Raw genomic sequence first — 14844 nt, 5'->3', positions numbered from 1 at the left:
TTCCACTTGAATTTTTTCTTTTTTTTCTTTTTTTTGTGTCTTTCATGATTTTTTTTAAAACAAAATTGTAACTATTTTTTTTTTAACTTGGTGTCACATTAATTATTTTTTAAAAAAGATTTGGTGCCACAAATGATTCTTTTTTTAAAATTTGGTGTCACGCATGAAATTAAAAAAAATTAAAAAAAATTAGCGTCATGAAATATTTTGTAAATTTGGTTTCACACATGAAATCTTATTTAAAAGAAATTTGGTGTCACTTGATTTTTTAAAAAAAAATTGGTGTCACACATGAATTCTTTTTAAAAAATTGGACTCAATTTTTTTTTAATTGGTGACACATTCATTTTTTGTCTTGAATTTGGTATCACACATGATTTAAAAAAACATTTTCTTACTTGGTTGCAGACATGAAAGAAATAAATCCCCCAATTCAGACATGAAAGAATAAATGTCCTGATTCTTTCTTTTTTTACATTTTACTCAGTATTACACAAGAAAGAACATTTTGTTAATGAAAGACATTTTTTTTGCTTGGTTTTGGACATGAAAAAAAATCTTCCTTTTCACTCGGTTTGACACAAAAAGATTTTTTCACAAACAAAGTTTCCCGGAAATTCCCAGAAATGTTCCTGAAAATTCCCAGAAATTTTACGGATTAATTTTTTTCTAACAATTTGGACGTGAAGAAAAAATGATCAGAATTGTCACAGATGTATGTATAAACCAGCTCTACCAAAAAAAGTTTCCTGAGTTTCCCGAAAATTTCAAATAATAAAATCGGTTTCAGTCCTCTGCTTTTATTTTTTTTAAATTCTGGGAATCTTCCAGGGAAAATTCCCGGAATTTTCACCCAAAATTCCGGGGATTTTCCCCCCAAATCCTGGAATTTTCACTGAAAATTACCGGATTTTCCCCAGAAGATTCCTGATTTTTTTCTTACAGTATGTACGTGACGGAAAAATAATCAGAATTTTTTTATTTCACAGATGTTTTGTGTAAACCAGCTCTACCAAAAAAATTAAGTTTTCCGACAGTTTCCCAAAAATTTCATATAATAAAATCTAAAAACAAATTTTTCACAATTTTGAAGAAATCTGGAATTTTCCAAAAAAAATCCAAGAATATTCCCAGAAACTTTACAATTAATTTTTTTATGACAATTTGGACGTGAAGAAAAAATAATCAGAATTTATTTTTTATATCACAGATGTATGTAAACCAGCTCTACCAAAAAAATTAAGTTTCTTGACAGTTTCCCAAAAATGTTGTATAAATAAACCAGAAAACACTTTTTTCACACTTTTGAAGAATTCCGGCAAATTCACGGAATTTTCCCAATGATTCCCAGAATTATTCCGGAAGATTGCCGGAATTTTTCCGGAAGATTCACGGAATTATTCCGGAATTCCCCCCCAAAATTCCCAGAATTTTACAGATAATTTTGACAATTGGATGTGATGGAAAAATAATCAGAACTTTTTTGTTTATTTCACAGATTTATGTGTAAAGCAGCACTACCTTCCGTTTCCCGAAAAATTTGTGTAATAAAATCGAAAAACAAATTTTTCACACTTTTGAAGAAATCTGGAAAATTCCCAGAATTTCCCCCAAAACATCCTGGAATTTTGCCCAAAATTCAGACCAACTCTATCCAAAAAATTGTTTCCTGACAGTTTCCCAAATTTCGTATTAAACAAAATCTGAAAACACATTATTCACAATTTTGAAGAAATCTTGAAAATTCCCGGAAAGTTTCCTGAATATTCCCGGAAAGTTTCCCAGAAAGTTTCCTGGAAAGTTTCCCGGAAAGTTTCCTGGAAAGTTTCCAGAAAGTGTCCTTAAACGCTTCCTGGAAAGTTTCCTGAAAAGTTCTAGAATTGTATATGCAAATTCCAAGAAAGTATGACAGCTTCCTTTATTCCACACAAAACAAGGCTGAATTTTTCCACCAACTGAACGACTACACCTGTTGTCCCTGCAGTCGATCCTCCAGCTTGGTCTTCACACTTCAGCTTGAAACATGTAGCACTCATCAATAAAGTCTCACGTTAACAACCGACAGTCTGAAAGTCTCATGTCCTGTTTACACTTTTTATGTGTTCCCTCGAGCTAAATACTAACAATCAGCCTCCACATGTTAATGTGTCCAACACTATGGTTTATGAACTGATGACATCACATCAGCCTCAGCTGTACTCTGTCTATTGGATATTGTGGACGGTGTTTGCCAGTCACTGTTGAATCTGATTGTCTTGAAATATCAGTGTGTTTACAACCCAGCTCGTTAGGGAAAGGAAGCAACATAAAACCAGATATTAAGGTTGGAACATAAATAATTTATTCAGCAAAATTTATCAAAGGAGAACAATACAAAAACTGAGGACGCTGAAAGGGGGAAAAAAAGGCCGGTGGATGCTGCTCAAATCAACAAATAAATATAACCAAAAGAGACTGATTCCAGAGCTATGTCAATTTAACAAAACAAACAATGAAAATAAAACCCACCCCGACCTCGTCTGGTAACGGCGATAAAACAGAAATACAAAGTGAACAGCACCCCTAATTCTGGTGAAAACTAACACAGTAACCATCTAACATGTGTGTGTGGTCTCATTAGCGAAAATCTAACCCTGGCCCAGTACCCCGACACAAGCCACAGTCCACAATACAGAACACAACAGTTCAAACAAAGTGAGGTGAACTCGCCGCAGGGATCAGTTGCCCCGACTGACAAGCCGATAGACCATTTGAAAACTCCAGTCCCTGATTGTCGACCTCGGATTGGCGCACCTGCACCAGACGGACCCGCACCAATCAGAACCTGCCACTGGCACCAGAGACGAAGGAGGAGCCTGATCCGGGGCTGGAGAGCGACTGAGCAGGAGAGCGGAGACCAAAAAAGGAGACAAGGCACATACACACATGCAGCACTGTAACACAGTGTAAGAGTTTCGTGGACATTTCTGAAAAAAATTTATTTCACAACTGTATGTGTAGACCAGCTCTACCAAAAATGAATGTTTCCTGAAAATGTTGCATTAAAAAAAGTCTGAAAACAAATTCTACACACATGAGAAGAAAGCTGGTAAATTCCAAGAAAGTTTCCTGGAAAGTTTCCTGGGAATTTTCAGGAAACTTTCCAGGAAACTCGGATTGAAAAAAAATTTCCCAGAATTTTTCAAATATGTACATGTGACTTTCTTTTGACAAATAAGAAGAAATTCTGAAAATTCCTGGAAAGATTCCTGAAAAATCCCAGCATTTTCCCTGAATTTATTCAATATTTACATGTGAAGGAAAAAACCTTGAAATTTTTATTTCACAGATGTTTTGTGTAGCCATCCTCTACCACGTTTGCTGACAATTTCCCTTATCCAAAACAGAGTCAATAGGATGAAATAAATCCACTGTTGAATCTGATTGTCTTGAGATATCAATGTCAGTTTCCTGGACATTGCTGAAATGTTTTGTTTCCCAGCTATATGTCTAGACCAGCTCTACAAAAAATGTAAAATTCCCGGAATTTTCCCCCAAAATTTTCCAGAAACTTTACGAATTTTTTTCTGGCAATTTGGATGTGAAGGAAAAATAACCAAAAATCAGTTCAGTTCAGTTCATTTTCTTGACCGCTATATCCGTGAGGGTCGCGGGAATGTTGCCGCTTTATCCCCCCTTTCGGGGGGTTGTGGGGCTTACTGGGGCCAAATCCAGTGTTCATATGGGCGGAGGCCAGGGTATATCCCTGGACGAGTCGCCAGCTCATCGCAGGGCCCTCTGACGGCAGAGGCTGCCACACAAGGTGCCAACTGCGCGTCAGGAGCAATTTCGGGGTTCAGTATCTTGCTCAAGGATACTTCGGCATGTGGCTCAGTTCCGCCCAGGGAACCTGCTCTACCCACTGAGCCACAGCCGCCCCTAATATAAATATATATATAAATATATAAATAACCAAAAATGTTTTTTTCATTTCACAGATGTATGTGTAATCCAGCTCTACCATAAAATGTAAGTTTCCTGACAGTTTCCCAAAGATTTCGTTAAAAAATTCTGAAAACACATTTATCACACTTTTTATAGATTTCAGAAAAATTCTGATTATTTTTCCTTCACGTCCAAATGATCACGTCTGAATTTTCCTTTAGAATCCCGGCATTTCTCCAAAGAATTCCCTGAATTTGTCCAAAAGATTCCCTGAATTTTTTCCAAAAATTCCACCATTTTCCCGGAAATATCCCCAGGATTCTTTCTGAATTTTTCCAATATTTACGTGTGAAGAAAAAATCCTGAAAGTTTTATTTCACAGATGTTTTGTGTAGCTATTCTCAGAGTTTCCTGGACATTGCTGAAATGTTTTGTTTCCCAGCTATATATGTAGACAAGCTCTACCAAAAATGCATGTTTCCTGAAAATTTTGCATTAAAAAAATCTGAAAACAAATTTTATACACATGAGAATAAATCCGGAAAATTCACGGAAAGTTTCCTGGAATGTTCCCGGAAAGTTTCCTGAAAATTCCCGGAAACTTAATGGAATATTTTTTGCACTAACAATTTTGACATGTGAAAAAAATAATCAATTTGTTTTATTTCAGACCAGCTCTATCCAAAAAATTGTTTCCTGACAGTTTCCCAAATTTTGTATTAAACAAAATCTGAAAACACATTATTCACACTTTTGAAGAAATCCTGGAAATTCCCGGAAAGTTTTTCTGAATATTCCTAGAAAGTTTCCGGAAAATTTCCGGGAAGTGTCCTGGAAAGTGTGCTGGAATGCTTCCTGGAAAGTTTCCTGAAAATTTCTAGAATTGTTTATGCAAATTCCAAGAAAGTATGACAGCTTCCTTTATTCCACACAAAACAAGGCTGAATTTTTCCACCAACTGAACGACTACACCTGTTGTCCCTGCAGTCGATCCTCCAACTTGGTCTTCACACTTCAGCTTGAAACATGTAGCACTCATCAATAAAGTCTCACGTTAACAACCGACAGTCTGAAAGTCTCACGTCCTGTTTACACTTTTTATGAGTTCTCTCGAGCTAAATACTAACAATCAGCCTCCACATGTTAATGTGTCCAACACTATGGTTTATGAACTGATGACATCACATCAGCCTCAGCTGTACTCTGTCTATTGGATATTGTGGACGGTGTTTGCCAGTCACTGTTGAATCTGATTGTCTTGAAATATCAGTGTGTTTACAACCCAGCTCGTTAGGGAAAGGAAGCAACATAAAACCAGATATTAAGGTTGGAACATAAATAATTTATTCAGCAAAATTTATCAAAGGAGAACAATACAAAAACTGAGGACGCTGAAAGGGGGAAAAAAAGGCCGGTGGATGCTGCTCAAATCAACAAATAAATATAACCAAAAGAGACTGATTCCAGAGCTATGTCAATTTAACAAAACAAACAATGAAAATAAAACCCACCCCGACCTCGTCTGGTAACGGCGATAAAACAGAAATACAAAGTGAACAGCACCCCTAATTCTGGTGAAAACTAACACAGTAACCATCTAACATGTGTGTGTGGTCTCATTAGCGAAAATCTAACCCTGGCCCAGTACCCCGACACAAGCCACAGTCCACAATACAGAACACAACAGTTCAAACAAAGTGAGGTGAACTCGCCGCAGGGATCAGTTGCCCCGACTGACAAGCCGATAGACCATTTGAAAACTCCAGTCCCTGATTGTCGACCTCGGATTGGCGCACCTGCACCAGACGGACCCGCACCAATCAGAACCTGCCACTGGCACCAGAGACGAAGGAGGAGCCTGATCCGGGGCTGGAGAGCGACTGAGCAGGAGAGCGGAGACCAAAAAAGGAGACAAGGCACATACACACATGCAGCACTGTAACACAGTGTAAGAGTTTCGTGGACATTTCTGAAAAAAATTTATTTCACAACTGTATGTGTAGACCAGCTCTACCAAAAATGAATGTTTCCTGAAAATGTTGCATTAAAAAAAGTCTGAAAACAAATTCTACACACATGAGAAGAAAGCTGGTAAATTCCAAGAAAGTTTCCTGGAAAGTTTCCTGGGAATTTTCAGGAAACTTTCCAGGAAACTCGGATTGAAAAAAAATTTCCCAGAATTTTTCAAATATGTACATGTGACTTTCTTTTGACAAATAAGAAGAAATTCTGAAAATTCCTGGAAAGATTCCTGAAAAATCCCAGCATTTTCCCTGAATTTATTCAATATTTACATGTGAAGGAAAAAACCTTGAAATTTTTATTTCACAGATGTTTTGTGTAGCCATCCTCTACCACGTTTGCTGACAATTTCCCTTATCCAAAACAGAGTCAATAGGATGAAATAAATCCACTGTTGAATCTGATTGTCTTGAGATATCAATGTCAGTTTCCTGGACATTGCTGAAATGTTTTGTTTCCCAGCTATATGTCTAGACCAGCTCTACAAAAAATGTAAAATTCCCGGAATTTTCCCCCAAAATTTTCCAGAAACTTTACGAATTTTTTTCTGGCAATTTGGATGTGAAGGAAAAATAACCAAAAATCAGTTCAGTTCAGTTCATTTTCTTGACCGCTATATCCGTGAGGGTCGCGGGAATGTTGCCGCTTTATCCCCCCTTTCGGGGGGTTGTGGGGCTTACTGGGGCCAAATCCAGTGTTCATATGGGCGGAGGCCAGGGTATATCCCTGGACGAGTCGCCAGCTCATCGCAGGGCCCTCTGACGGCAGAGGCTGCCACACAAGGTGCCAACTGCGCGTCAGGAGCAATTTCGGGGTTCAGTATCTTGCTCAAGGATACTTCGGCATGTGGCTCAGTTCCGCCCAGGGAACCTGCTCTACCCACTGAGCCACAGCCGCCCCTAATATAAATATATATATAAATATATAAATAACCAAAAATGTTTTTTTCATTTCACAGATGTATGTGTAATCCAGCTCTACCATAAAATGTAAGTTTCCTGACAGTTTCCCAAAGATTTCGTTAAAAAATTCTGAAAACACATTTATCACACTTTTTATAGATTTCAGAAAAATTCTGATTATTTTTCCTTCACGTCCAAATGATCACGTCTGAATTTTCCTTTAGAATCCCGGCATTTCTCCAAAGAATTCCCTGAATTTGTCCAAAAGATTCCCTGAATTTTTTCCAAAAATTCCACCATTTTCCCGGAAATATCCCCAGGATTCTTTCTGAATTTTTCCAATATTTACGTGTGAAGAAAAAATCCTGAAAGTTTTATTTCACAGATGTTTTGTGTAGCTATTCTCAGAGTTTCCTGGACATTGCTGAAATGTTTTGTTTCCCAGCTATATATGTAGACAAGCTCTACCAAAAATGCATGTTTCCTGAAAATTTTGCATTAAAAAAATCTGAAAACAAATTTTATACACATGAGAATAAATCCGGAAAATTCACGGAAAGTTTCCTGGAATGTTCCCGGAAAGTTTCCTGAAAATTCCCGGAAACTTAATGGAATATTTTTTGCACTAACAATTTTGACATGTGAAAAAAATAATCAATTTGTTTTATTTCAGACCAGCTCTATCCAAAAAATTGTTTCCTGACAGTTTCCCAAATTTTGTATTAAACAAAATCTGAAAACACATTATTCACACTTTTGAAGAAATCCTGGAAATTCCCGGAAAGTTTTTCTGAATATTCCTAGAAAGTTTCCGGAAAATTTCCGGGAAGTGTCCTGGAAAGTGTGCTGGAATGCTTCCTGGAAAGTTTCCTGAAAATTTCTAGAATTGTTTATGCAAATTCCAAGAAAGTATGACAGCTTCCTTTATTCCACACAAAACAAGGCTGAATTTTTCCACCAACTGAACGACTACACCTGTTGTCCCTGCAGTCGATCCTCCAACTTGGTCTTCACACTTCAGCTTGAAACATGTAGCACTCATCAATAAAGTCTCACGTTAACAACCGACAGTCTGAAAGTCTCACGTCCTGTTTACACTTTTTATGAGTTCTCTCGAGCTAAATACTAACAATCAGCCTCCACATGTTAATGTGTCCAACACTATGGTTTATGAACTGATGACATCACATCAGCCTCAGCTGTACTCTGTCTATTGGATATTGTGGACGGTGTTTGCCAGTCACTGTTGAATCTGATTGTCTTGAAATATCAGTGTGTTTACAACCCAGCTCGTTAGGGAAAGGAAGCAACATAAAACCAGATATTAAGGTTGGAACATAAATAATTTATTCAGCAAAATTTATCAAAGGAGAACAATACAAAAACTGAGGACGCTGAAAGGGGGAAAAAAAGGCCGGTGGATGCTGCTCAAATCAACAAATAAATATAACCAAAAGAGACTGATTCCAGAGCTATGTCAATTTAACAAAACAAACAATGAAAATAAAACCCACCCCGACCTCGTCTGGTAACGGCGATAAAACAGAAATACAAAGTGAACAGCACCCCTAATTCTGGTGAAAACTAACACAGTAACCATCTAACATGTGTGTGTGGTCTCATTAGCGAAAATCTAACCCTGGCCCAGTACCCCGACACAAGCCACAGTCCACAATACAGAACACAACAGTTCAAACAAAGTGAGGTGAACTCGCCGCAGGGATCAGTTGCCCCGACTGACAAGCCGATAGACCATTTGAAAACTCCAGTCCCTGATTGTCGACCTCGGATTGGCGCACCTGCACCAGACGGACCCGCACCAATCAGAACCTGCCACTGGCACCAGAGACGAAGGAGGAGCCTGATCCGGGGCTGGAGAGCGACTGAGCAGGAGAGCGGAGACCAAAAAAGGAGACAAGGCACATACACACATGCAGCACTGTAACACAGTGTAAGAGTTTCGTGGACATTTCTGAAAAAAATTTATTTCACAACTGTATGTGTAGACCAGCTCTACCAAAAATGAATGTTTCCTGAAAATGTTGCATTAAAAAAAGTCTGAAAACAAATTCTACACACATGAGAAGAAAGCTGGTAAATTCCAAGAAAGTTTCCTGGAAAGTTTCCTGGGAATTTTCAGGAAACTTTCCAGGAAACTCGGATTGAAAAAAAATTTCCCAGAATTTTTCAAATATGTACATGTGACTTTCTTTTGACAAATAAGAAGAAATTCTGAAAATTCCTGGAAAGATTCCTGAAAAATCCCAGCATTTTCCCTGAATTTATTCAATATTTACATGTGAAGGAAAAAACCTTGAAATTTTTATTTCACAGATGTTTTGTGTAGCCATCCTCTACCACGTTTGCTGACAATTTCCCTTATCCAAAACAGAGTCAATAGGATGAAATAAATCCACTGTTGAATCTGATTGTCTTGAGATATCAATGTCAGTTTCCTGGACATTGCTGAAATGTTTTGTTTCCCAGCTATATGTCTAGACCAGCTCTACAAAAAATGTAAAATTCCCGGAATTTTCCCCCAAAATTTTCCAGAAACTTTACGAATTTTTTTCTGGCAATTTGGATGTGAAGGAAAAATAACCAAAAATCAGTTCAGTTCAGTTCATTTTCTTGACCGCTATATCCGTGAGGGTCGCGGGAATGTTGCCGCTTTATCCCCCCTTTCGGGGGGTTGTGGGGCTTACTGGGGCCAAATCCAGTGTTCATATGGGCGGAGGCCAGGGTATATCCCTGGACGAGTCGCCAGCTCATCGCAGGGCCCTCTGACGGCAGAGGCTGCCACACAAGGTGCCAACTGCGCGTCAGGAGCAATTTCGGGGTTCAGTATCTTGCTCAAGGATACTTCGGCATGTGGCTCAGTTCCGCCCAGGGAACCTGCTCTACCCACTGAGCCACAGCCGCCCCTAATATAAATATATATATAAATATATAAATAACCAAAAATGTTTTTTTCATTTCACAGATGTATGTGTAATCCAGCTCTACCATAAAATGTAAGTTTCCTGACAGTTTCCCAAAGATTTCGTTAAAAAATTCTGAAAACACATTTATCACACTTTTTATAGATTTCAGAAAAATTCTGATTATTTTTCCTTCACGTCCAAATGATCACGTCTGAATTTTCCTTTAGAATCCCGGCATTTCTCCAAAGAATTCCCTGAATTTGTCCAAAAGATTCCCTGAATTTTTTCCAAAAATTCCACCATTTTCCCGGAAATATCCCCAGGATTCTTTCTGAATTTTTCCAATATTTACGTGTGAAGAAAAAATCCTGAAAGTTTTATTTCACAGATGTTTTGTGTAGCTATTCTCAGAGTTTCCTGGACATTGCTGAAATGTTTTGTTTCCCAGCTATATATGTAGACAAGCTCTACCAAAAATGCATGTTTCCTGAAAATTTTGCATTAAAAAAATCTGAAAACAAATTTTATACACATGAGAATAAATCCGGAAAATTCACGGAAAGTTTCCTGGAATGTTCCCGGAAAGTTTCCTGAAAATTCCCGGAAACTTAATGGAATATTTTTTGCACTAACAATTTTGACATGTGAAAAAAATAATCAATTTGTTTTATTTCAGACCAGCTCTATCCAAAAAATTGTTTCCTGACAGTTTCCCAAATTTTGTATTAAACAAAATCTGAAAACACATTATTCACACTTTTGAAGAAATCCTGGAAATTCCCGGAAAGTTTTTCTGAATATTCCTAGAAAGTTTCCGGAAAATTTCCGGGAAGTGTCCTGGAAAGTGTGCTGGAATGCTTCCTGGAAAGTTTCCTGAAAATTTCTAGAATTGTTTATGCAAATTCCAAGAAAGTATGACAGCTTCCTTTATTCCACACAAAACAAGGCTGAATTTTTCCACCAACTGAACGACTACACCTGTTGTCCCTGCAGTCGATCCTCCAACTTGGTCTTCACACTTCAGCTTGAAACATGTAGCACTCATCAATAAAGTCTCACGTTAACAACCGACAGTCTGAAAGTCTCACGTCCTGTTTACACTTTTTATGAGTTCTCTCGAGCTAAATACTAACAATCAGCCTCCACATGTTAATGTGTCCAACACTATGGTTTATGAACTGATGACATCACATCAGCCTCAGCTGTACTCTGTCTATTGGATATTGTGGACGGTGTTTGCCAGACATAAACAAGCATCAGAATGAACTCAAAAACAGTCAATAGGATGAAATGAATCCACTGTTGAATCTGATTGTCTTGAAATATCAGTGTGTTTACAACCCAGCTCGTTAGGGAAAGGAAGCAACATAAAACCAGATATTAAGGTTGGAACATAAATAATTTATTCAGCAAAATTTATCAAAGGAGAACAATACAAAAACTGAGGACGCTGAAAGGGGAAAAAAAAGGCCGGTGGATGCTGCTCAAATCAACAAATAAATATAACCAAAAGAGACTGATTCCAGAGCTATGTCAATTTAACAAAACAAACAATGAAAATAAAACCCACCCCGACCTCGTCTGGTAACGGCGATAAAACAGAAATACAAAGTGAACAGCACCCCTAATTCTGGTGAAAACTAACACAGTAACCATCTAACGTGTGTGTGTGGTCTCATTAGCGAAAATCTAACCCTGGCCCAGTACCCCGACACAAGCTACAGTCCACAATACAGAACACAACAGTTCAAACAAAGTGAGGTGAACTCGCCGCAGGGATCAGTTGCCCTGACTGACAAGCCGATAGACCATTTGAAAACTCCAGTCCCTGATTGTCGACCTCGGATTGGCGCACCTGCACCAGACGGACCCGCACCAATCAGAACCTGCCACTGGCACCAGAGACGAAGGAGGAGCCTGATCCGGGGCTGGAGAGCGACTGAGCAGGAGAGCGGAGACCAAAAAAGGAGACAAGGCACATATACACATGCAGCACTGTAACACAGTGTAAGAGTTTCGTGGACATTTCTGAAATTTTTTTATTTCACAACTGTATGTGTAGACCAGCTCTACCAAAAATGAATGTTTCCTGAAAATGTTGCATTAAAAAAAGTCTGAAAACAAATTCTACACACATGAGAAGAAAGCTGGTAAATTCCAAGAAAGTTTCCTGGAAAGTTTCCTGGGAATTTTCAGGAAACTTTCCTGGGAATTTTCAGGAAACTTTCCTGGGAATTTTCAGGAAACTTTCCAGGAAACTTTCCAGGAAACTCGGATTGAAAAAAATTTTCCCAGAATTTTTCAAATATGTACATGTGTCTTTCTTTTGACACATAAGAAGAAATTCTGAAAATTCCTGGAAAGATTCCTGAAAAATCCCAGCATTTTCCCTGAATTTATTCAATATTTACATGTGAAGGAAAAAACCTTGAAATTTTTATTTCACAGATGTTTTGTGTAGCCATCCTCTACCACGTTTGCTGACAATTTCCCTTATCCAAAACAGAGTCAATAGGATGAAATAAATCCACTGTTGAATCTGATTGTCTTGAGATATCAATGTCAGTTTCCTGGACATTGCTGAAATGTTTTGTTTCCCAGCTATATGTCTAGACCAGCTCTACCAAAAATGTAAAATTCCCGGAATTTTCCCCCAAAATTCCTAGAATTTTACAGATAATTTTGACAATTTGGATGTGACGGAAAAATAATCAGAACTTTTTTGTTTATTTCACAGATTTATGTGTAAACCAGCACTGCGAAAAGATTAAGTTTCCCAATGATTTCGTATAAAAAAATCTGAGCACACATTTTTCACACAAATCCCCCGAAAGTTTTCGGAAAAATCCTGGCATTTCCCCTTTATGACAATTTGGACGTGAAGGAAAAATTATCAGAATTTTTTTATATCACAGATGTATGTGTTAACCAGCTCTACCAAGAAATGTAAGTTTCCTGACAGTTTCCTGAAAATTTCTTATAAAAAAATCTGAAAAACACATTTTTCACACTTTTGAAGAAATCCGGAAAATTCCCCAAAAGTACCTGGAATTCTCCCTGAAAATTCCCCGAAACTTCACGGATTAATTTTTTCTGACAATTTTGACGTGAAGGAAAAATAATCAGATTTTATTTTTTATATCACAGATGTATGTAAACCAGCTCTACCAAAAAAATTAAGTTTCCTGACAATTTCCCAAAAATGTCATTAAAAAAAACAGAAAATACTCCCCCCCCAAAAAAACGAAATTTTCCCAAAGATTCCCATGTATTGAACAGTTTTTTTCTGACAATTTGGACGTGAAAAGAAAATAATCTGATTTTTTTTAATTTCACAGATGTATGTGTGAACCAGCTCTACCAAAGAAGTTAAGTTTCTTGATAGTTTCCCGAAAATGTTGTATAAATAAACCGGAAAACACTTTTTCCACAGTTTTGAAGAATTCCGGAAAATTCCCAGAATTTTCCCAATGATTCCCGGAATTATTCTGGAAGATTCCCGGAATTTCCCCCCAAATTCCCAGAAACTTTACAGATTTTTTTTCTGACAATTTGGACGTGAAGGAAAAATTATCAGAATTTCTTTTTTCCTTTTCACAGATGTATGTATAAACCAGCTCTGCCAAAATAATTAAGTTTCCTGACAGTTTCCCGAAAATTTCTTATAAAAAATCTGAAAAACACATTTTTCACACTTTTGAAGAATTCCGGAAAAATCCCCAAAAGTGCCTGGAATACTCCCTGAAAATTCACCAAAACTTCACGGATTAATTTTTTCTGACAATTTTGACGTGAAGACAAAATAATAAGATTTTATTTTTTATATCACAGATGCATGTAAACCAGCTCTACCAAAAAAATTAAGTTTCTTGACAGTTTCCTGAAAATGTTGTATAAATAAACCGGAAAACACTTTTTCCACACTTTTGAAGAATTCCGGAAAATTCCCGGAATTTTCCCAATGATTCCCAGAATTATTCCAGAAGATTCCCGGAATTTCCTCCAAAATTCCCAGAAACTTTACAGATTTTTTTTCTGACAATTTGGACATGAAGGAAAAATAATCAGAATTGTTTAATTTTATTTCACAGATGTATGTATAAACCAGCTCTACCAAAATAATTAAGTTTCCTGACAGTTTCCTGAAAATGTCATATAAAAAAAAACGGAAAACACTTTTTCCACACTGTTGAAGAAATCCGAAAAATTCCTGGAATTTTCCCTAAAAATTCCGGGAAAATTTACAGATTTTTTTGGACAATTTGGACGTGAAGGAAAAATAATCCAAAAAAAATTATTTCACAGATGTATGTGTAAACCAGCTCTACCCAAAAAATTAAGTTTCCTGATAGTTTCCCAAAAATTTCGTATAAAAGAATCTGAAAACACATTTTTCACACTTTTGAAGAAATCTGGAAAATTCCCGGAATTTCCCCCCAAAATTCCCAGAAACGTAACAGATTTTTTTTTAGACAATTTGGACGTGAAGGAAAAATAATCAGAATTTATTTTTTTATTTCATAGATGTTTGTGTAATCTACCAAAAAAATAAGTTTCCTGACAGTTTCCCAAAAATTTCATATAAAAGAATCAGAAAACACATTTTTCACACTTTTGAAGAAATCCAAAAAATTCCCAGAATTTTCCCGGAAATTTCCCCCAAAATTCCCAGAAACTTTATAGATTAATTTTTTTGTGACAATTTGGACGTGAAGCAAAAATGATGAAATTTTTTTTATTTCACAGATGTATGTGTAAACCAGCTCTACCAAAAAAATGCAAGTTTCCAGACAGTTTCTGGAAAATGTCGGGGGGGAAATAACGGAAAACACTTTCCTCACACTTTTGAAGAAATTAGGAAAATTCCCGAAACCTTCTGGAAAATTCAGTTTTTCAAATATTTTTGTTTGCTGAAAATTTTGATTTTCCAATTATATGTGTAGACAGCTCTCCAAAAAATTAATTTTCCTGAAAATTTTGCATGGAAAAAGTCTAAAAACAAATTTTATACACACGAGAAAAAAACTGGAAAGTTTCTGGAAAATTCCCAGAATTGTTCCTGAATTTTTCCA

Source organism: Pagrus major, chromosome 6 (genome assembly GCF_040436345.1).
Source record: "Pagrus major chromosome 6, Pma_NU_1.0".
In the NCBI taxonomy this organism is placed as follows: domain Eukaryota; kingdom Metazoa; phylum Chordata; class Actinopteri; order Spariformes; family Sparidae; genus Pagrus; species Pagrus major.
The sequence above is the reverse complement of the archived record's forward strand: the minus strand, read 5'-3'. Positions refer to the sequence as shown.